General features: G+C 39.2%; 1 protein-coding gene and 1 long non-coding RNA gene across 20 annotated transcripts in view; one reads left to right on the top strand and one right to left on the bottom strand.

Moving 5' to 3' along the window:
• The window catches only part of LOC309637603, a 102,546-nt gene extending 96,372 nt beyond the window's left edge, over nt 1-6,174 (top strand). Inside the window, exon 2 of the long non-coding RNA XR_014250698.1 lies at nt 4,835-6,174. This is a non-coding gene — a long non-coding RNA (uncharacterized lncRNA). The remainder of the gene's footprint in view (nt 1-4,834) is intronic.
• The window catches only part of GRM7 (glutamate metabotropic receptor 7), a 1,143,247-nt gene that overhangs the window by 666,190 nt on the left and 454,998 nt on the right, over nt 1-22,059 (bottom strand). The window lies entirely within an intron of this gene.

Genomic DNA, 22,059 nt, shown 5'->3' with positions numbered 1-22,059 from the left:
AAAACAAACTTTCATCTATAAGATGAGTAAGTTCTGAGGATCTTATATAAACATGGTGACAACAGTTAATAACACTTTATTTTGTAATTGAAATTTGCTAAGAGAGTATACTAAAATGTTCTCACGAAAACCAAACGAAACATAAATATGAGAGATGATGAATGTGTTGATTAACTTGATGGGAGAATTCTTTTACTACATGTATATATTAAATTGCTATGACGTACACTTTAAATATCTTAGACTTTTATTTGCCAATTATACCCAAAAAAAGTTGAAATTAAAAAAAAAAAAACCTGATTAAAAAAATGGGCCAAAGACCTCACCAGACACCCCACCAAAGAAGATTTATTGATGGCAATTAAGCATATGAAAAGATGCTCCACATCATATATCATCAGGGAAATGTAAATTAAAACAACAATGAGATATCACTACATACTTATTAGTGTGTGACGAAAACCTGGAACACTGATAGCACCAAATGCTGGGAGTATTTGGATCAACTGCAGGGCCTCTCATTCATTGCTAGTGGGAATGCAAAATGGTAGGCACACTTTGGAAGGCAGTTTGGTGGTTTCTTACAAAACTAAACATACTTTTACTATATGATCCAGTAACTGCACTCCTTGGTATTTACCCAAAGAAGCTGAATGTGTGTGTCCACACAAAAACCTGAACGAGAATGTTTATAGCAGCATTATTCATAACTGCCAAAACTTAGAAGCAACCAATGTGTCCTTTAGTAGGTAAATAGATAAATAAATTGTGGTACATCTAGACAACAGAATATTTGAGGCTAAAAAGAAATGAACTAAAGGCCAAGATAAATATGGAGGAAGCTTAAATGCATATTATAAGTGATAGAAGCCAATCTGAAATGGTTAATTACAACTGCATGCCATTCTGAAAAAGGTAAAACTGTGAAGACAGTAGAAAGATATATGAATGGCAAATAAGAATATGAAAAGATTCTTAACACAATTAAGCCTTAAGATGCAAATTAAAACTACAATAAAATACCACTACACACCAACTAGAACGACTAAAATTAAAAAAAGAAAAAGCAAGTGTCATTGAGGATACAGAAAAACTGTTACTCATATGTTGCTGGTTGGAATGCAAAACGACGTAGCCAACAGATTAGCAGTTTCTTGTAAAGGTACACATGCACTTAAAATAAAATCCAGCAATACATGACCAGGTATTTACCCAAGAGAAATTAAGACATATGTCCACTTAAAGATTTGTTCAAAAGCCTTTATAATAGCTTTATTCTTAATATCCAACTGTGAAGAACCCAAATGCCCAGCAAGTAGTGAATACATAAACCACAAACTATGGTGTATCTAAACAATGCAATACTACTTAGCAGTACAAAGAAACCACCTTCTAATACTTGCAATAACATGGATGGATATTGAAATTATTAAACTGAATGAAAGAAGCCAGACAAAAAGATTACACACTGTTTGATTTCATTTATGGAGAAGGCAAAACTGCAACAAGAGAAAGCAGACCAGTGGTTACTAGGGTCTGTCGGTGGGGGAGGGAATTGAATTCAGAGGAGGACAACAAAGAAATTTAGAGGATGATGGAAAAGTTCTATATTTTGATTGTGATGGGGATTTGGATTTTCAAATCTTACAGAATTATACAATAAAGTTGGTGACTTTTGTATGTAAATTATACTTCAATTAAACTAATGAAAATAGAAGAAAAAAATCAATGTCTGAAAGCTAATCTTAAATACTTAGATTTGGACAATCCTCAAAGAGTCCAATAAGTAAACTATTATATGAAACTTTTTTTTTTTTTTTGTATTCTTGTTAAGCAGAGAACTGAGGATGGATAGTTTTGACCAGCATAGTACCTCAGGTAATGAAGATGCCAAATTAAAAATCAAGGCAGGGGGAAGAGTCAAGGTGGCAGTGTGGGAAGATGCGGAGTTAGCGTCTCCCAACAACTAGGGTGACTGCTGGCCGCTGGTGGGGGACCCTGACCCCCAAGGAGATGGAAGGAACCCCAGAGTGAACCGGTAGGATGCAGGGGGACTGAGGGGGGAGGAGAAGTGGAGGCCAGACAAGATCGGCATCCCTGAGGCCAGGGAGATCAGGAGAGGAAGGCGGGAGGGGCCCTCCAGGAGGAGCAGGAGAGGAGTAGAGGGCGACTGCCCTGCCTACTGGGGCCCGGAGAGCCTGCTGAGCTCCCAGGCCGATCCCCCACCCTCCAAAGTCCCCTCCAGGCCACGTGGGTCCTTGAGGGCATAGGAGGGAGGCCAGGGAGATGAAGAGAGGCAGGCGGGGGGGGGGGCCCTGCAGGAGGAGCAGGAGAGGAGAGGAGGGCATTTGCCCTGCCCACTCAAGCCCAGGAAGCCTGCTGGGCTCCCAGGTGAGGTCCCCTGCCCTCTGAGACCAGGGGTGGGGGGCACGCCTGGGCCCCTTCTGTTCCTTGAGCTTAAGTCCCACTTCCCACAGCTCCCAGGGCCATTTCCAGCCCTGTGGGTCCTGAGCATTGGCCCCGCCCACTGCCCAAACCTCACCCTGGCTTAGGCCCTGCTCTCCACAGCCAAGGCCTTACCCCACCCCCCACCACCTTTTTTTTTTCTTTTCCCTCCACCTCATTTTTACTACTGTGGTACTGATGTACCATCCGGTTGTTGATTCATCTATATTTTTATTTTTACATTCTTTCTAACATATCTGTTAGGTTCCTAGTCTAATTTTATTTTTTACTTTGTTATTGTTCTTTTTGTTTTTTGCCACCCCACATGGCTTGTGGGATCTTGATTCGAGAGCCTGGGGCCGGGCGGAAACTCCTCAGTGGGAGCTCCGCGTCTGAACCACTGGACTAATGGGCATAGAGGGAACCTACCTCAACATAATAAAGCCCCTATATGACAAACCCACAGCAAGCATCATACTCAATGGTGAAACACTGAAAGCATTTCCACTAGGATCAGGAACAAGACAAGGATGCCCACTCTCAGCACTCTTAGTCAACACAGTTCTGGAAGTCCTAGCCACAGCAATCAGAGAAGAAAAAGAAATACAAGGAATGCAAATTGGAAAAGAAGAAGTAAAACTGTCACTATTTGCCGATGACATGATACTATACATAGAAAATCCTAAAGATGCCACCAGAAAACTACTAGAACTAACTAATGAATTTGGTAAGGTTGTAGGATACAGAATTAATGCACAGAAATCTCTGGTATTCCTATACACTAATGATCAAAAATCAGAAAGAGAAATTAAGGAAACACTCCCATTTACCACTGCAACAAAAAGAATAAAATACCTAGGAATAAACCTACCTAAGGAGGCAAAAGACTTGTACTCAGAAAACTATAAAACACTGATGAAAGAAATCAAAGATGACATAAACAGATGAAGAAATATACCATGTTCTTGGATTGGAAGAATCAATATTGTGAAAATGACTATACTACCCAAAGCAATCTATAGATTCAATGCAATCCTTATCAAACTTGGTTACCAATGGCATTCTTCACAGAATTGGAACAAAAAATCTTACGATTCATATGGAAACACAGAAGACCCCAAATAGCCAAAGCGATCTTGAGAAAGAAAAACGGAATTGGAGGAATCAGGTTCCATTACTTCAACCTATACTTCAAACTATACCACATTACTTCAAACTCTACCACAACCCTACAGTAATCAAGACAGTATGGTACTGGCACAAAAACAGAAATATAGATCAGTGGTACAGGATAGAATGCCCAGAGATAAACTCACGCACATATGGGCACCTAATTCATGAAAAAGGAGGCAAGAACATACAATGGAGAAAAAACAGCATCTTCAATAAGTGGTTCTGGGAAAACTGGATAGCTACATGTAAAAGAATGAAATTAGAACACTCCCTAACACCATACACAAAAATAAACTCCAAATGGATTACAGACTTAAATGTAAGACCAGACACTATAAAACTCTTAGGGGAAAACCTAGGAAAAACACTCTTTGACATAAACCACAGCAAAATCTTTTTGGACCCACCTCCTAGAGTAACAGAAATAAAAACAAAAATAAACAAATGGGACTTAATTAAACTTAACGGTTTTGCACAGCAAAGCAAACCATAAATAAGACAAAAAAGACAACCTTCAGAATGGGAGAAAATATTTTCAAATGAAACAACAAAGGATTAATCTCCAAAATATGCAAACAGCTCATGGAGCTCAATATCAAAAAAAAAAAAAAAAAAAAAAAATCCAGTTAAAAAATGGGCAGAAGACCTAAATAGACATTTCACCAAGGAAGACATACAGATGGCCAAGAGGCACTTGTAAAGATGCTCAAGATCACTAATTATTCGAGAAATGCAAATCAAAACCACAATGAGGTATCATTATTTCACGCTGGTCAGAATGGCCATTATCAAAAAAGCTAGAAACAATAAATGCTAGAAACGGTGTGGTGAAAAGGGAACCCTCCTACACTGTTGGTAGGAATGTAAATTGATACAACCACTATGGAAAACAGTGTGGAGGTTCCTTAAAAAACTAAAAACAGAACTACCATACGACCCAGCAATCCCACTACTGGGCATATACCCTGAGAAAACCATAACTGAAAAAGAGACATGCACCACAATGTTCACTACAGCACTATTTACAATAGCCAGGACATGGAAGCAACCTAAGTGTCCATCGACAGATGAATGGATAAAGAAGATGTGGCACGTATATACAACGGAATACAACCATAAAAAGAAATGAAATTGAGTTATTTGTAGTGAAGTGGACGGACATAGAGTCTGTCATACAGAGTGAAGTAAATTTGTAGTGAAGTGGATGGACCTAGAGACTGTCATACAGAGTGAAGTAAGTCAGAAAGAGAAAAAAAAAATACCGTACGCTAACGTATATATGTGAAATCTAAAAAAAAAAACAAAAAACGATACCGATGAACCTAGCTGCAGGGCAGGAATAAAGAGGTAGACATAGAGAATGGACTTGATCACATGGGGTGGGAGGGGGAAGCTGGGGTGAAGTGAGAGTAGCATCGATATACATACACCACCGAATGTAAAATAGTTGGCTGGTGGGAAGCAGCAGCATAGCACAGGGAGATAGGCTCCAGAGCTTTCCGATGATCTACAGGGGTGGGATACGGAGGATGGGAGGGAGGCTCACGAGGGAGGGGATATGGGGACATTTGTATGCATATGGCTGATACACTTTGTTGTGCAACAGAAACTAACACAGTATTGTGAAGCAATTATACTCCAATAAAGATCAAAAAAAAAAAATCAAGGCAAGCAAACTCCAAGGCAAACAATCATTGGCAACAATCATTCGTTCAAAAAAAATTTTTTTTTGGTCTAAATATTCTGTTACTTCTTCATAATTGGGAAGCTCCAAAATTAGACCCCTGAAGCAAAGTATAAGGAGAAAGAAAATTTCTAAAGCAATGAGATCACTTTTCCCTAATGTGATTCCCTAATAATGATTTATTAATTTATTAGGTTAGGACTCTGCTTCCATGAAGGAGGTGGGGACCAACATCTTGCCTTCTGGCATAAGGAATTAAAAATTAACTCACAAAAATATCATTTATAGCTGAGCAAGTTAATTAGATTAGATTTATTTAGTTTCCAAACTATTAAATAAAGTTGCCCATTGATGTTGAGATTATAGGTTTATCTGACAGGTCAGCAACTCTTCCTATTTTCATTATCTATTCTGAATGCTTCTAGAAATATTGTTCTGGCTGAAATCAATAGGAACCGTTGCAGAATACAAGAAATGCTCTTGCATTAAAAAGGCATTTTAAATTGCTGAATTCATTTGAATCTCTAAAAAACTTAAACCAATCTTTTAAACTATGGGCACAAGGAGGAAAAAAGAGAAAGCTTCGGGCTTCCCTGGTGGCCCAGTGGTTAAGAATCTGCCTGTCAATGCAGGGCACACGGGTTCGAGCCCTGGTCTGGGAAGATCCCACATGCCGCGGAGCAACTAAGCCCGTGAGCCACAGCTACTGAGCCTACGCGTCTGGAGCCTGTGCTCCGCAACGAGAGAGGCCGCGACAGTGAGAGGCCCACGCACCGTGATGAAGAGTGGCCCCCGCTCGCCCCAACTGGAGAAAGCCCTCGCACAGAAACGAAGACCCAACACAGCCATAAATAAATAAATAAATAAATTTACTGGGGGAAAAAAAAAAAGAGAAAGCTTCACGGTTACCTAATTCCTTTGAACACTTTATAGGCTACAAGGCTATGGGAAGGTCTGTGCTGAGTGATGTGTGCAATGGGATGTCTCTTCACATGCCACACTTTCCTAACTGTGGAATTTTCCGTGGACCCGCTTTTTCAAAGAATTTTCTTCAGGAGTGGTTTCAGTTAAAAGGAAAAACTCATCCAAAACTCAACTGCTTATATGTTCCACAGCTAGACTCTCTTCTGAACTTCCAGATTTTCACATCTGGAGGTGCGCTACCTGAGGGCCTGAAAGACAGAAGTGAAGGTTCTCGTGGACTGCCGTCTTGGATTCAGCTTCACAATTATCTTCCCTTAAAATTTGTTGGGAACTTTACTACCATGTTCAGCTGAGCAGGAATTTATGTTCTTCTACTCACTGGATGTGAACCACCCTGAAGTTCAGGCCAACCGTTATTTTCAATGAACTAATTAATCTCACAGGGTTGGGGTGAACATCAAATGAGAAAATGTCTAAGTATTTTTGTAAAGTTTAAAGGATCTTTGATAAGGAACTTTCCTGCCCAAGATGAAGCCTTTGATTCTGTACATCTTGTATTGTAAGCCCCATGTTTCCTCAATTGCAAACACCTGTCAGATTTTTACCTTAAATTTGCCATCGCAAAACTAAGGAAATATATGTACATGTATGTATATGTGAAGGTACGCATTTTCTACATATATAGGACATTGTAAAAATGGGGAAAAATTAAGTTTTAATACTTCTACTCACACTTTCCTGGGGAGCTTTCACATGTGGACACATTTAACCAAATATAAAACAAATAGAATTCTGATTTCAAAACAACTGAAAGTTTCTTTCAACTGGCATCTAACTGGTGAAGAATCAAACACTGTGGAGGAAAGAGTAAACATTCATAAGTTGAATCCTACTGTAACAACAAGACAGGCTTGGGTGCTTCCAATTCCGGCAGATGACCACATTACATAAGCAATATTCAATACAAAAACATTTCTGTACAAATTACGGGAGAGTAAATTAGAATGAATGTTTGTGGATTCCCCCCCCCTGCGTTTAGGTTATGATTTAATTTGCCCCTGAGGTTATTAGCCGTACCTCTGAAAAAGACACGTGGATTAACTTTCCACAACTTTATTAGATTCTCTTAAACAATCTACTTGGTCATTGATCCCTCTTAAAGTATTTACATTAAGGGAGATATCTGAGGTGATTATATTAGATAAAACCTGGGTTTAGAGATGAAACTATCATGGATTTAAATTTGATTCCTAACCTAAGCAGTTGAGAGTCACTGAAGATTTATAAACCTTGATCTCTTCGTAAGCGGAACAGGACTCCCTGATATTAGTGAAGTTGGCATTGAACAGTTTGATGCACGCAGGCTTCTGGCTGAGGGCAGACCTCCATGTCAGTTTTCTTCTTTCTTCATTAGCAGAGTCTTCTGTTTCACAAAAGGCCACATGGGTGAGGTCCACAGAAAATTCCAGTCTTGAAAGAGTGGAGTATGAAGAGACATCCCATTGCACACATCACTCAGCACAGACCTCCCCACAGCCCGTAGTCTTCCAATCTCACCCCTGCGCTAATTCAGTACCACCCTAGCAGCAGGAGTGGAATTTACAACTATCAAACAGAGGCATGTGACTTCTCTGTTGAAACCCCCCAGTGGCTGCGATCCTGGATAAAGACAAAACACTGCAGTAGGGTGGAATCTCTACTTTCCGTGTCCATGGCCTCTCACAATGAACTAGGTTGGTGTGCATTTTTGAACAAGGCACGGCCCTGCCTCCTCCATGACAGAACCCTGTACAGGCAGCTTACTTTGCATGGGGCACGTGCTCACCCAGGCCCCCAACCTCCCTTAATTAACTCCTTACTTATCAGTTAGCTTTCAGCTCAATAGACAGGAAGGGGCCCTGAACACCTAGTCGGCCGGATTTCCTTTGCATAATTTTTCCTCTACGTGTTTCTCAGGACATAATTCTATGTTTATTCTTGTGGGGTGATTTTATTAATAGCTGCCTCCCTCACTGTGTGTGTTGCATGCTGTGTGAAAACAATAGTGTCTGGTTGGGGTCCCCATTTATTTCAGGTGCCTAATAGAGGCTGGGAACAGAGTGAGCTCTCAATCAATACTTGTTTAATGACCAAGTATGGGAAGAACACATGGACATGGATGAAGGAGTTACTTCATTTCAGGATTTTAATATGTATTTAATCCCTGAGTAATCACACTATGATAATTCACTTAAGTTCCAGAAGCATACTTTCCTTTATCTAACTGAGGAAAAGAATCCTTAAGGGAAAGAAATTGTACAGGCGAAATAAAGCTTGTCTTTCTAAACCTATAAACCTTATTTAATTCTAATTAAGTTAATACACCCCAATGCTGCTGCTGCTGCTGCTGCTTTTCTTTTTCCTTTGAACCAATAACCTGCACCTACTTCGGTCAGCAAAACAAAAATACAAGCATCAATTTAGCATAAATTTCAATTAACTATTATTTAATGTGAACACTTCAGACACTGATTTTAATGGCAAAGTATTGATTTTGTGTATGTCTCAGTATACACAATATCACAACAAACAAGGATGAAAAAGCTATTCAACTCTCCCATGTCAGATGCTAACCCAACTCTGAGTTATGGGCTTTGACATATAAAAAGACAATGACTCAGTTATGCTTGGCTCAGGAGGGAGCAAATTTGGAATGTAATCTGTTACTTTGCTTATCTCTTATGCTTGACAATGTAAGTCAGAGATAATTAAAAATATAGGAAATCAAACTTTGTGGAGGACTTTAATATTCCAAGAACTTGAGGCACACATTCAGCTGCGTTCCATTTCATTGCAGTCCTGAACTCAGAATAAAGATCATTAATTATGTTCATGTCAGAGGAAGTTATTTAACATCAAAATCTTCACATTGCCAATACCTAGCATCAAGAAAGTACAGCTGAAAAGAAATATAATTAAGCAGCAAGGGTCTGAATTACATTGGTAGAATTGGGAATTTGAAGTCTCACAGAAATTTTCAAAATAAACAGATTTTTAAGAGCAAAATCATCCTTGTAATCCATACAGATACTCTGTGAAAGATCACCCAAACTTTATGACAATGTTGACCCAAAAGTCCCTTCCAGAATCTTCTTTAAACAAGGAGTCTACATTACAGTGAGGTCTTTCTATTATTACTAAGGATTAAACAGTCTTTGGGTAGAATCCAGAACACAGCGTTCCATTATGCAACAGCTCCCTAATCGGGGAAGAATTTACCTAAATATAAGGGACCACTTATTCATTCATGATGTAAACCTTCATTATCAACCTCTAGAAGAAGTTCTGGCTGAAGATGTAGAGGCCTGGAGGATTATTCTGACTTTGTCACTTACTTGCAGTCACCCTGAGCAAGTCACTTCACCTTGCTTGCTCTTGGTTTTCCACTGGCAGGAGAGATGGGGGTTGGACTGGCTGACTCCAACAAGATGCCAAGCTCACTTTTAAATTCAGACATTATTTCCCAGTCACATGGTAGCTCTGACCATTCACGTTGGATTTGGGTAACAACAATTCTCTAGTACTTACATGTTTACTGTGTATTACAAGTGTTGACAAACTTTTCCTATAAAAGGCCAGATAGTAAATATTTTCAGCTTTTTAGGCCGTAGAGTCTCTGTGTCACAACTACTCAATTCTACCATTCTTTTGTAGAGCAAAAGCAGCCATTGAAAATACATTAGTGAGTTGTTTTCCAGTAAAACTTTATTTACAAAAACAGGTGGTGGGCCAGATATGACGCATAGACTGGATTTTTCCAGCCCCCGGTGTATACCATACAACTACGATGATGGATTTGCAGATAAAAAACCTCATTTCTATCCCTAGACCTACCCAAATGGCTCAGACATATTTAACCAATATTTCTATTCCTCTTTTCAGAGTTCATTTCCTTATCTCTCACTCATTCTTTATTTATATACTGCTCTGCCTTTCTCTTTCTTTACAAAAGCCACTTCGCTGCTCTTACAGATTTACTCCCCACAATTCATTAGAAAATAGTTCATAACAAAAATGCAATACTTTCTGGCAATGATGGATCCAAAGGCTTCCACGTCAGATTATCCTTTCCAGAAACTAAAGTTTTACCAACCAGATAAGGTTTTGCCTCTCAACGCTTGTAAAGGAATCCATTATTTCTCTCTTCAATAATCTGCGTCTAGGCTCACTCACTTACTGGACTTTACCTCTCAGAATAAACCTTTCAGAGAGGACAGCTAGCTACCCATATAACCTGTATATGCCTCTTCAAGGGGAATGCCTGGTATAAAATATACTGGAAATGACAAAATTGCAAACCAGAATATGCAACAAATCTGGCTGTTGCTAGATTCAGAAAAAGACAGTAAGCAAAGGCAAAATCTGAAAAAAAGAGTCCTCTTCCCACCATATCAACCCCCAAGTGCAAGCAGAGTGCTAACAACTTCGTGTGGTTTCTCATGTTGAAGAAATGTTGATATTTGGACAGAAGCGATAAACACTGTGACATATAAATTATCTGTAATGAGTCAAGCTTCAGCTCCCCAAACTCCCTGCCAACTGCTCACATTCACGACCTTCAAACTCACCTTAGGGTCCAGTTTAGGAAAGTCTGCAAACAGTGCAACTAGCAACACCTTCAGATCCTAATGGGCACCTCGAGAGCAAGGTCTCCTGCAACACTGTCCCTCCTGAGGGGCAGTAGAAAGGAAAAGGAGAAAGAGGGAATCTACCCAGCTATTTGAGAGGATTACTCATCCAACACTTGGGTTAGTTTCTTTGAGTTTTTAGGACCTTCTTTATCTTGAGAAACATACAACAGGCTCATGAGTCAGACAAATCTGAGTGAGAGGGTAACATAAGGCTTTGTCCAGCCACCAAACTGGGAAGGGCCACCTACAGGCAAATGAGGAAAAAGTCCATTATATCAGTGCCCACCTACATCAGAGTGATGCTCACTTTTGCTGTGCAGTGCACGAAAGGAGGGGAGAGATAAACAAAAGATGGAGACATGCAAGTATAACCAAAAAAATAAACAGGTTAGAAACTCTCAGCAGTGTGCCAAATAGGAAGAGCAATCTAAAAAGCCTTCTCTTCTGTGGTTGAATCTGGCTAGATGCTCATTGATTCCTCTTTCCTCCCCATGGTCTCAAAGAAAGGAGCCCCAGGCTCTCTTCCATGTAAGATGGACCCTTGAAATTTGAGGTTTCTTGCACTCTCTCTTTCCTTGTTGCCCAGGCAAATGCAGAAGATTCTGGAAGAGGTTCTGTAAGATGCCAGTATCACAAGATGGAAAGCAATTCACATTGAAGGCTGTCTGTCAAACATCTGATTAGAATTTATATGCTTTGATGTTACATCATGGAGATTTTATGCAATTTATTACAGCTGATGTTAACAGCCATAACATCATACTTAGGAAATTCAACCTTATGACATTTCCCAGTAACGAACAAGGACAGGTTACCCTTCAAAAGCACACCGCATTAGCACACGGCACTAGTGGTCCCAAGCGCACTTGAGAGTAGCTCTTAAAAAACTTTGTCTATTTGTATGTAATTGAGTTTCCATACTGAAAGCTAAAAAGCGAAAGAAAAATAGGCTATTGAGCTACTGATGCAACAATAAGTATCAACAGAATGGGAGTTAAATATTTCAACTTATTTCACCTCAAAAGTTTGTCAAGACATAATAAGAATAATAAATGACCTGCAAATTGGGCTTTATAAAATAAATATCAATGCAAGTTCAGTGAAGAGATGGAAAGAAATCTTTATGAGCATAGGTGATCTTTACCAGATGAAGTTCACTCTGGGGCTTTTTGAGAACTTATAATTGAAATTGCTCATTCTCAGTCAGTGTAACTTCAGGAATTAAATTCTCTGCTAGCCAAAATGGAAAACCTCACAACTCATGAGCATTGGATAGAATACTCAGAAGAATGTTTTTCTCATCAGTGGAGAAAAATAATCTCTTTACTTAACAGTGATCTGGTTCCACCTATCAAAGCTTAAGAGAAACATGAAAAAGGATCAAACTGGCTCCAGGTAACTTAAGTACATCCTAGAACAAAGTTCAATAATATTTATAAAAATATAAAAAAGATCCAGAACTCAACAAGATCAATTCACCATTTTTGATAGCCAATCAAAAGTTACCAGGAAAACACCATTTATAACAAGCCCACAACTAACATCACACTCAATGGTGAAAAACTGAAAGCTTTCCTCTAAGATCAGAAACAAGACAAGGATGCCCACTGTTCCATTTTATTCAACATAGTACTGTAAGTCCTAGCCAGAGCAGTTAGAAAAGACAAAGAAATAAAAGGCAGTGAAATAAGCTGTCTTCACCAAAAAACCTTATAGAACTAATAAACAAATTCAGTAAAATTGCAGAATACAAAATCAATATACAAAAATCAGTTGCATTTCTATACACTAATAATGAACTATCAGAAAGAGAAATTAAGGAAACACTCTCATTTACAATTGCATCAAAAAGAATAAAATATCTAGGAAAAAATTTAACTAGGAAAAAATTTAACTAAGGAGGTGAAAGACCTGTACACTGAAGACTACGAGACATTGATGAAAGAAACTGAAGACACAAATAAATGGACAGATATGCTGTGCTCATAGATTGGAAGAATTAATATTGTTAAAATGTCCATACTACCAAAAGCAATCCACAGATTCAAGGCAATCCCTATAAATAATTTTAATGACTTTTTTTCACAGAAATAGACCCAAAAAATCCTAACATTTGTTCAGAACCACAAAAGATCACAAATAGCCAAAGCAATCTTGAGAAAGAAGAACAAAGCTGGAGGCATCACACTCCCTGATTTCAAACTATGTTACAAAGCTATAGTAATCAAAACAGCAAGATACTGGCATTAACACAGACATAGAGATCAATGAAACAGAATAGAAAGCCTGGAAATAAACCCACACATATATGGTCAATTAACTTACAACCAAGGAGCCAAGATTATACAAAGGAGAAAGGATAGCCTCTTCAGTAAACAGTGTTGGGAAAACTGGACAGTCTTATGCAACAGAATGAAACTAGACCACTGCCTTATACCATACACAAAAATCAAATGAAAGTGAATTAAAGACTTGAACATAAGACCTGAAACCATAAAACTCCCGGAAGAAAATATAGGGGGTAAGGTCCTTGACACTGGACTTGGCAATGATTCCAAAAGCAAAGGAAAGACAATCAAAAATAAACAAGTGGGACAAAAATTATCAAGCATACATAAAGAAGGAAAATCTGACCTGTAGAGAGGAGGAAAACCAATCAATTGAAATCAACCCAGGAACGATACAAATGATAGAATTAACAGACAAGGTCATTAAAACAATCACTATAACTGCATTCCATATGCTCAAGAAGCTAGAGGAAAGCCTGTGCATGGTAAGTGGAGACATGGAAGACTGGAACAAAATGATGAAAATAGTACTTCTGAAAATGAAAACTATAACGTCCAAGGTGAAAAGTACACTGGATAGAACTAAAAGTAGATTAGAGATCTCTGAAAAGAATATTTGTGAATTTGAAGATTTTTTAAAATGACACTTCTGAGTCAATGGTTTGGAATGTACCTGAGACTCTGCATCTCTAACATGTGCCTGGTGCGAACAGCGCTGCTAGTCTCAGAACAATCCGTGAAGCAGCAAGGGACCAGAGTCATACATGGTACCCTAGACAACAGAACCAGGCAACAAGGTTAAGATTTCAGGGTGGCAGAAAGAAGGCAGAATCATGAAAACACACCCCACGATACAACAGTGAGGGTTCCGTTAGAGGTGTTGAAAAAGTCACTAGTATTCAGTCATGTCGTAGAGAGGCTGGAAATACAACACTTCTGAGCTTCCTTGCAATGCTAAAATTAGATGATTCACTAAACTTAAACTTCAAGAAAATATGTTTTATAAACTCTCAGTATTGGAAGGTGGCCATGGAAAGGATATACTGGCCTAGTGAAAACAATACAAGGGCAATAGGCTAGGGAATAACTTCACTAATGAAGGCAGCAGCATCCATCTACCCAACAGATATTTATTAAGCTATCACTGTGTGCCTGGTACGGGGAAACAATAACAAATAAGACTGGCATTCCTGAACTTGGCAAAACGATCATTTTTAAAATGCTGTGGATAGGACGAGGGAAAATGGAAATGTTTTCCTACCCATAAGCATTCCAAAACACTGAATGATATAGGAGATACCAGTCTTCATATTCACAAGAGCCACTTAACTACAAAAGACAGATTAGCTACAACAGATCAAATCCATAGTCGGGGAACACACTGTAGTTTCTCTAGGAATTCTCACAGAGGTTTTTTTTTTTTTTTCCTAGTTAATGTGCCAGAATAACGTAAGAATGACATTTCTCCTGAACTAAATGTCAACTTTGTATTGATTAACACTTCCTAGGTGGAAGTTACGTGTTTTTTGCTTTCTATCACAGTACATCCAATATTATACATGTAACATGAATTTGCTATACTGTCATCTTTGCAAGTAAAACGATGCCACTATAGATTTATTAGCATATGTATTGCTCTAATCCCTTGAAAGGAAATAAGCTGTCACAAACGCTCAGGATAAGGAAGGTTACTTTTTACTTCAGTGCACTTCATTAGAGAAATAAAGACATAAATGGAATTTCTTGATCCATATAATACCTGTCACAAAACATAAAAAATACTTTCTCATTGAAGACTAAGTCAATTTTCTCCATGTCATTTGCCTTCCTTTATGGTTAGGATCATACGTATCACACCACCATGTGACAGGAATTTGGGAAATTTGGAAGTCTTGGGTTTACCTCAAGTCTTTCTTAAAAACTAGTTCTTTCTTCCAAGGAACCGGGCAAATTCCATAATCATAAGATTATAAGAAACCCAGCAAGCTCAGCTGTCATGTTCTGATACCTGAGCCAAGAGATTTTTTCTTTTTTTTTTTTTACACGAGGTCATTTTCTGATACTTGAACCAAGAGGTTTTTTTTGTCTTTTGTTTTTAACATGAGGCAGTGGAGCATGAAGCAGTGGCCCTCAAACTTTAGCATGCACCAGAATCACCTGGAGAACCTGCTGAGCCACAGATGGCTGGGCATTCACCCCCAGAGTTTCTAATTTAGTAGGTCGGGGATGCAGCCTGGGGATTTGCATTTCTGATTCCCTGGCGATGCTGTTGCTGCCTTCTGGGGATGCTACTTTGAGAACCACTGGCATAAAAGTTGAGAACCTGGGTGTTCGTATAACATAAAACAGGGTTTGGGTAGTTATTAATCACGTTGTGATCTGCATCCAACCCCCTTGAGCAAGTACTGGTAAGCCGTGGCTTCTTCATCAGTAAAATAAAATTAATAACTGTTATCAATGTCTTTTTTTTTTTTTTTTTTTTTTTTTACTGATGAGAGAATTATACAGAATAATGCTTTTAACAAATTTATCATTGCAGGTCAGGCTGTAGGCATAAATAAATGTTAGCCAACTCACCATCATTAACAGCAGTTAAACATGTAGATAGTAGCTGTGTAGCCTTTGGGGAAGGAGAGCCTAGGTTTCATAACCAGGTGAGTCATTTCCCAGCTCCTCACTGTACAAAGCCCTTCCCTGCCTATCCATGAGCTCTGACCCTCAAAGCTAAGGATTTTCTTGGGTAGCTTCTAGTCAATGAGCTTTGCTTTTGCTTTCTCTCATCTGTTGGTAAAATCTTTTTGAGCTCAGGGAAAAAGAAAGGGAAAGGAGAACTGGGCAAATGGGTCAATAGTTGGCAGTATAGTAAGGCTGAGGGTAGAGGGAGGTTCCATATTCTTAAGAAGACTGATCTGTGAGGCTGTGTGCCAACGAATACCTCGGAGCCTCCCTTCTCGGCTGGCTACAGAGTAGAAGTTGGTTGAGCAAAGCTTTTCTAAATAGTATGCAAGAGTGTTTAAGTTTATATAGGCGCACTAGGCATCAGACAGCCTGGTCCCTAGCCGAGGATGGAGCTACAAAAAAAGTTGCAGGGCATCAACTCATCTTCAGTCAACATACGGGGTTCCAGATGTGAGGAGAAAACTTTTATTAGTTTGAAAGACTTTTCTTATCGACTGAAATTATACTATTTCTCATATTTCATCAGCAGAAGAGAGTAGCAGACTGAAAAAAAGTGACTATCTCTTTAATGTGGAAAACAATTAGACTTTAGTTAAATTAGTATAACAGAGCTTGAGTACTTAACATTTAGAATATATTTCCATGTTTAGGAGGTCTCAGCTTATTATTTAATAACTAGAGACTTGGAAATCTGCTTAGAATATGATTTCCGCTTTGTGGCATCTATGACTACTCTCTCCTTTATTTTATGAACTCACTGTAGTCAGATGCATGGCTGCCGCTAGAGTAATAGGTTCTATTTCTTGAGGAAATCAAAATATTTGTACCAAATAAATTCTTCCTGTTCCTACAGGCATTTAGCACAATAGCAAATACACTGCATGCTTTTTGGTTCCTTTGTTCAGTCAGACACGGTATGCTTAAAGTTCTTTTCAGTTCTTCAAGACGTGTGGAAAAATATTTTGTATCTCTGTAGAAAGGCACCCGAGTTCCAATTAAGGTGAGAAAAGTAAAAGCTCATGCTGATCTAGCACTTCCTGTGTGCCAGGCACTATTCTAAACACTTCACATGCATGAACTTATTTAAAACAAGACCAGGCTGTAGTTTCATTATTCTTGTTTTTAAGACGAGGAAACTGAGACAGGAGCAGGTTAAGTAATTTAACCAAAGAGTCACTGCTAGTAACTGACAAAACCAGGTTCTAAAACCCACGCAGTCTGGTATCCTGATTCCTCATAACATAGTCATGTATAGAGTATGCATCTTCCAACCTGATAAGCATAACTCTGTTCTTGATATAGGTAACGTAAAGCCCACCAGCAGCCCATCAGTTGAGTGAGCTAGTAAACTCCATGTAAAATACTGATGCCTTCTCATCTAGTTTGGAAAAAACTCATACAGATATTTAAATATTTCTAGGTATTCACCCAAGTCCTAAGGTATTCCTAGGTACTTGATGAAGCATCATTAGAACTATTAATAAACATTCCAACACCCTAAGCCATCCATCTACTGATTACCCATGCTGCCGTGCCATCTCTATTTCAGGTAATTCAGGGGGCTTAGTGGTTAGACTATTTCACAAATGGAGAAACTTGACACTCAAGATACACCACTCATACATGGATCACTCATTCGGTCATGCCCCCTTCATTTCATAAATTTCTGGAAACTTTTTGGCCAGAGCATTGTAGGTGGAGGGATTTGAAACACAGGGCAGTCCAAGATTTGTCTGAATCTTATTCAAAATTTGTGACTGAGTTTGTAACTGCTATTCACTCTGCTTTAAAAAAAAAAAAAAAAGCAATAAAGATGTTTCTAAGTCTTTAGAAAAGCAGTGATTTAAACTACAAAATTATGGACACTAACAAAGAAAATAAAGTTTGATGTCATTTCTGTATTAAATGGGAACCCTTTGCAGCCATTCAGTAAAATGAAAGGTATATAAGATTTTAACAAAGAAGTCATCCAAATAAAATGTCTGCTTTATAATTCAATTAACTCTTCATTGAACTCTAATTGGATTATACTTTGCCGCCCCCCTTTCCCAGAGGATATTTTTAATGAATTAGATATACAAGTTAGAGATTACATAATCATCTCATAGCATGGTTATCTGGAGGCAGTTCTGAAGATTATGACCTCCGGAGCTCTTCCCATTTTCAAAATTATCATTCAGACAGTGGTCAAGCAATATGAGGCACATTCTCATCCCACAATGCAAGTAAATTCACTTCTATAAATAAAATTAGCCAAAGAAATTACATTTGAATGTCCTTATGCTTTAATGTCCTTACTTTTTCGTTTTCTTCTCAATTCTACTCTAAACCAATGATCACAACTCAGTTATTAGCCTGTTCTTTATCTCCCCTTTTCAGGGATATTTATTATACAATCCACAAACCATAATACAGTAACCTCTATATGTGGGCTATACAACAATTGGTTTGGAGTTTGGTCAACCTAGATTTATGTCCTCTGGCTCCCTGACCTCAGACAAGTTAATTCATCTTTGTCACTCTTAGTCTCCTCATCTGTAAAATGGGAGTAATAAAAACACTACCATTTGTTGTCAAGAATAAACAAATCGATGCAAGCTAAAGGGAGCAGAACATGCCACACCAATATGGGAGTGTAGGAATCCAGGACATACCCCCCCTAAAATATGCCACTTTGGTATATTGATTATTTTGAGCTGTAGGCGTTTGGAAAACAGCAAACTCAGGGAAAGGATTTCTCTGAACTCCTCTTATCTACCTAAAGATAAATCCTCCACAAGGAACTGGATTGCCATAAATCCCCTCTCTTATCCCAGAAGAGACTAGAAGTGGACCCCATACCCAGACAAACTATCACAGACTATCAAATTTCCCACCTCTTCTTCTAAAGGTCCATTCATCTTTCCTAAAAATTGTTTACTCTTCCCTAAGAGGCCTACAATCTCCACCTCCCTTTTTCCTATTAAGAAGATATTTAATCCTGAATTCTAAAGCCATCTCTTTGAGAGTTACTCACTTTTCCTAGGTATCTCCCACGTATACATCAAGTACGCATGTTAACAAATATTTGCGTTTTATTCTTGTTGATCTTTTATTACAGAGGTCTCAGCTAAGAACTCAGAAGATTAGAGGGAAAATTATTTTTCCACTCCTACAAAGTCATTTAGCAACAGAGCCCAGCACACAGCATATGCTTAATGAAATGCTAGCAAACAGAAAAGACCAATGCAAGCTTAAGCCACGTATGTGTTAAAGAACTCGTGAATATTTCAAGACAAGGTACTTGAGAAGGTGGCTCTGGGACTGGTCTCTGAAAGTCCCTCCACCCTCGACGTTTCCTCGCTTTCACACGTCTACAGGCTCATGGGAAGGCAGATCATTGTTAAGATATGATACCTCCTTTAAAATTATGTCTAAAAGGAAATATGTCATTTGGGCTGTTTCCTGCAGACAGCACTTTCCTTATGCAACTCTCTGAATAGGCCTTGAAACAGCATTTTCTATTCTTTATTTTCCTCACTGCCTTTCATACTTGCCCTCCTCTTAAGGAGACATTTTATTCCAGTGAGATTCTAAGTCCCTGGATAGAGTACCTGAAATGTCCTCTTCCCTAACTGAGTAGCAAGAAACCCTAACTAGATGCTTCTGCTTCCCTTTTTCTCTGTAGCTATTTCAGTGGTCCAGAGCTCTGCCGTTTCAGGAACTGTGCATCTCTGATGTCAAAGAGGAATCTTCTATTGACAAGTAACCCTACCCCTCCTGCCACAGGGTAAACCCACAGTCCCCGGGAGAGTGCAGCTGCTCAGTCCCCAAAAGCTGGCCAGTGCTAAGAATCATCCCTCCACCTGCTCTTCCAACTGCGTACCCAGGGGTCTCCCCACAAACCAAGCCAAGACCAACCCTCCAGGAAGCCATGTTCTCTGTACAAGCCTAACTCATCCAGACCTGTATCCTCTGGCTACTTTTCCTTTCTTGGGATGTCTTACCCTTTCTGGACATCTGAGAGGTCTCCCTCCATACTGCTACACTGTCCCCCAGCCATCATCACAATCCCTTCCCTCCTGAGCTAGGGGAGGGTAGGGAATCAACACAGATGTCAACTGTCCAGCTCAAATGGACTTGGCCAGTCACACTATATTTGCATGGGGTCCTGGTTACTGTACACAGATCATTGGACTTTTTATTGCCCTTCATCACAGACATATGCGCCTGGTTCCTGCGTTTAAAACTGCCAAATCTGAGAAGAGAGTATCACTTGTGATGGCTTTATGCTTCTCAAATTACATGGCTACTCAAGTCTGGAAGGAAGTCATAATACTCAAGTTTTAGTATTATTTTTATGCTTTAGTCTAGAGTAGTTATAAATCAAGTACAGATGCCTCTATTTGTGAGAGTTATTTGTCCAGTCAATGCTTTGGGGTTGGCTCTTTTTGGATAATTCAAGTGTAGGCCAAATATTTCAATGGTTTGTTTTTCTCAAACTTGCTTGATTATCAGAAGCACCTGAGGTAGCTTCTGATCCACACAGATCTCTAATCCCCACCAAAGACTTATTAAACTTCTGGAGATAGGGTCAGAAAATCCTTCTTTCCCCAAGATGTTCCCCAAGTGATTTGGGTAATGAGTCCAATTTAGGAACAAATGAGCAATGATGGAATGAGATCATTCAAGGAACATGGTAAAATCTTACCCAGAGGAAAATCTTTCCCTTTGCCTACCCTTGGCAGGTTCCTAAATCTTGTTGTACGGCTCTTCAGCTTTAGGGGGAACAGGTGTGTATGATCAAACTGAAGATGACTATTAAAGGAAAGAGTCAAACATGCCATATAAATAGTGTCTGGGCACTGTAGCCAATAACCATATTTGAATATTTTGATCATTGCTCTATTGTACCTATAAACTAAGGCAATTCCCTGAAGAATGCACTTTCAGAAATATAATAAATTGGCAACTGGATTCCAGTTAGTCCTCTTCATCACCTTAACCCCCTGGAGTCACTTTCCCTCAAGAGCCCCTGCTAGGGTGGCCAACTCTCCCAGATTGCCTGTGATGGACGTTTCCCAAGGATGCAAGACTATCAATCTAAACCTGGGACATCCTCGGCAAATTTTTGCTTATTGTTTCTTAGTCATAGAAAAAGTATATCAAGAGCCTTGAGGAAGCAGAAGAAGATAAGGGTGACTGAAGGTAGGCCACCTGCAGCCTTAGGGGGAGACGCCTTTCACAAAACATTTTCTATATGGCGGGGCTGTGAAAGAAGCACATTTCAAGAATACACCTGGGAATATATGTGTTTAGCATGAGAGGAACTATAGTTTTACGGTTATATGTCAAAAGTGTTTTCATAAATAGTGTTGCTTTTGGTGTTTATCCCTAAGTAACAGTACAAAACAGTGAAAACTTGATTTTAATCTCATTTTCTTTTTTAACAGGTCATAAGTTTCTGTTTTTTGTGAGTTGAAGAGCATATCCCCAAATTCAAATCCAAGTTTCATTTCTGAAACTTCAGAATGTGACCTTATTTGCAGTTAGGGTCTTTGCAGATAAAATTAGTTACAATGAGGTTTTCCTGGATAAGAGTGGGCCCTAAATCCAATGACTGGTGTCCCTATAAGAGGAGAGTCCCAGAGACACAGACGCACAGAGAGGAGAAGTCCATGTGGAGACAGAGGCAGAGACTAGAGGCGCGTGTTAACAAGCCAAGGATACCAAGGATCATCAGCAACCGCCAGAAGCTAGGAGAGAGGCTTGGGACAGACCCTCCCCAGCACACTCCAGAAGGAACCAGCCCTGCTGACACCTTGATTTCAGGCTTCTAGGCTCTGAAACTGTGAGAGGATAAAATTCCACCCAGTTTGTGGTAATTGGCTATGTCACCCATTGAAAGGTAATCTGCTGTATAAGTGGATATATTAAAGGGCATTGGAAAGACCCCTGCAATGAGAAAAGAGAGTCTAAATTCTAATCCCAGTATTGCCTTTGACTCATTTTTTTTAAATTTGAAACATGTTACTTACTGGCTTCTAATTTCCTCATTTGCAAAATGAGAGGATGGAGTAGAACTAGACGATTTCCAAAGAGTTTCCCTCCAACACCTCATAATCCACGATCTGAGAGAAGCTTTTTATTATCTTTGTATTATCATTGTGTCCATGGGTTTACCAGTCACTTCCTACTCACAACGCATACCACAGTG

Source organism: Balaenoptera physalus (assembly GCF_965194825.1).
Source record: "Balaenoptera physalus genome assembly, chromosome: 11".
Taxonomy (NCBI): Eukaryota; Metazoa; Chordata; class Mammalia; order Artiodactyla; family Balaenopteridae; genus Balaenoptera; species Balaenoptera physalus.
Note: the sequence above shows the minus strand (reverse complement) of the source record. Positions and strands in the feature narration are given on the sequence as shown.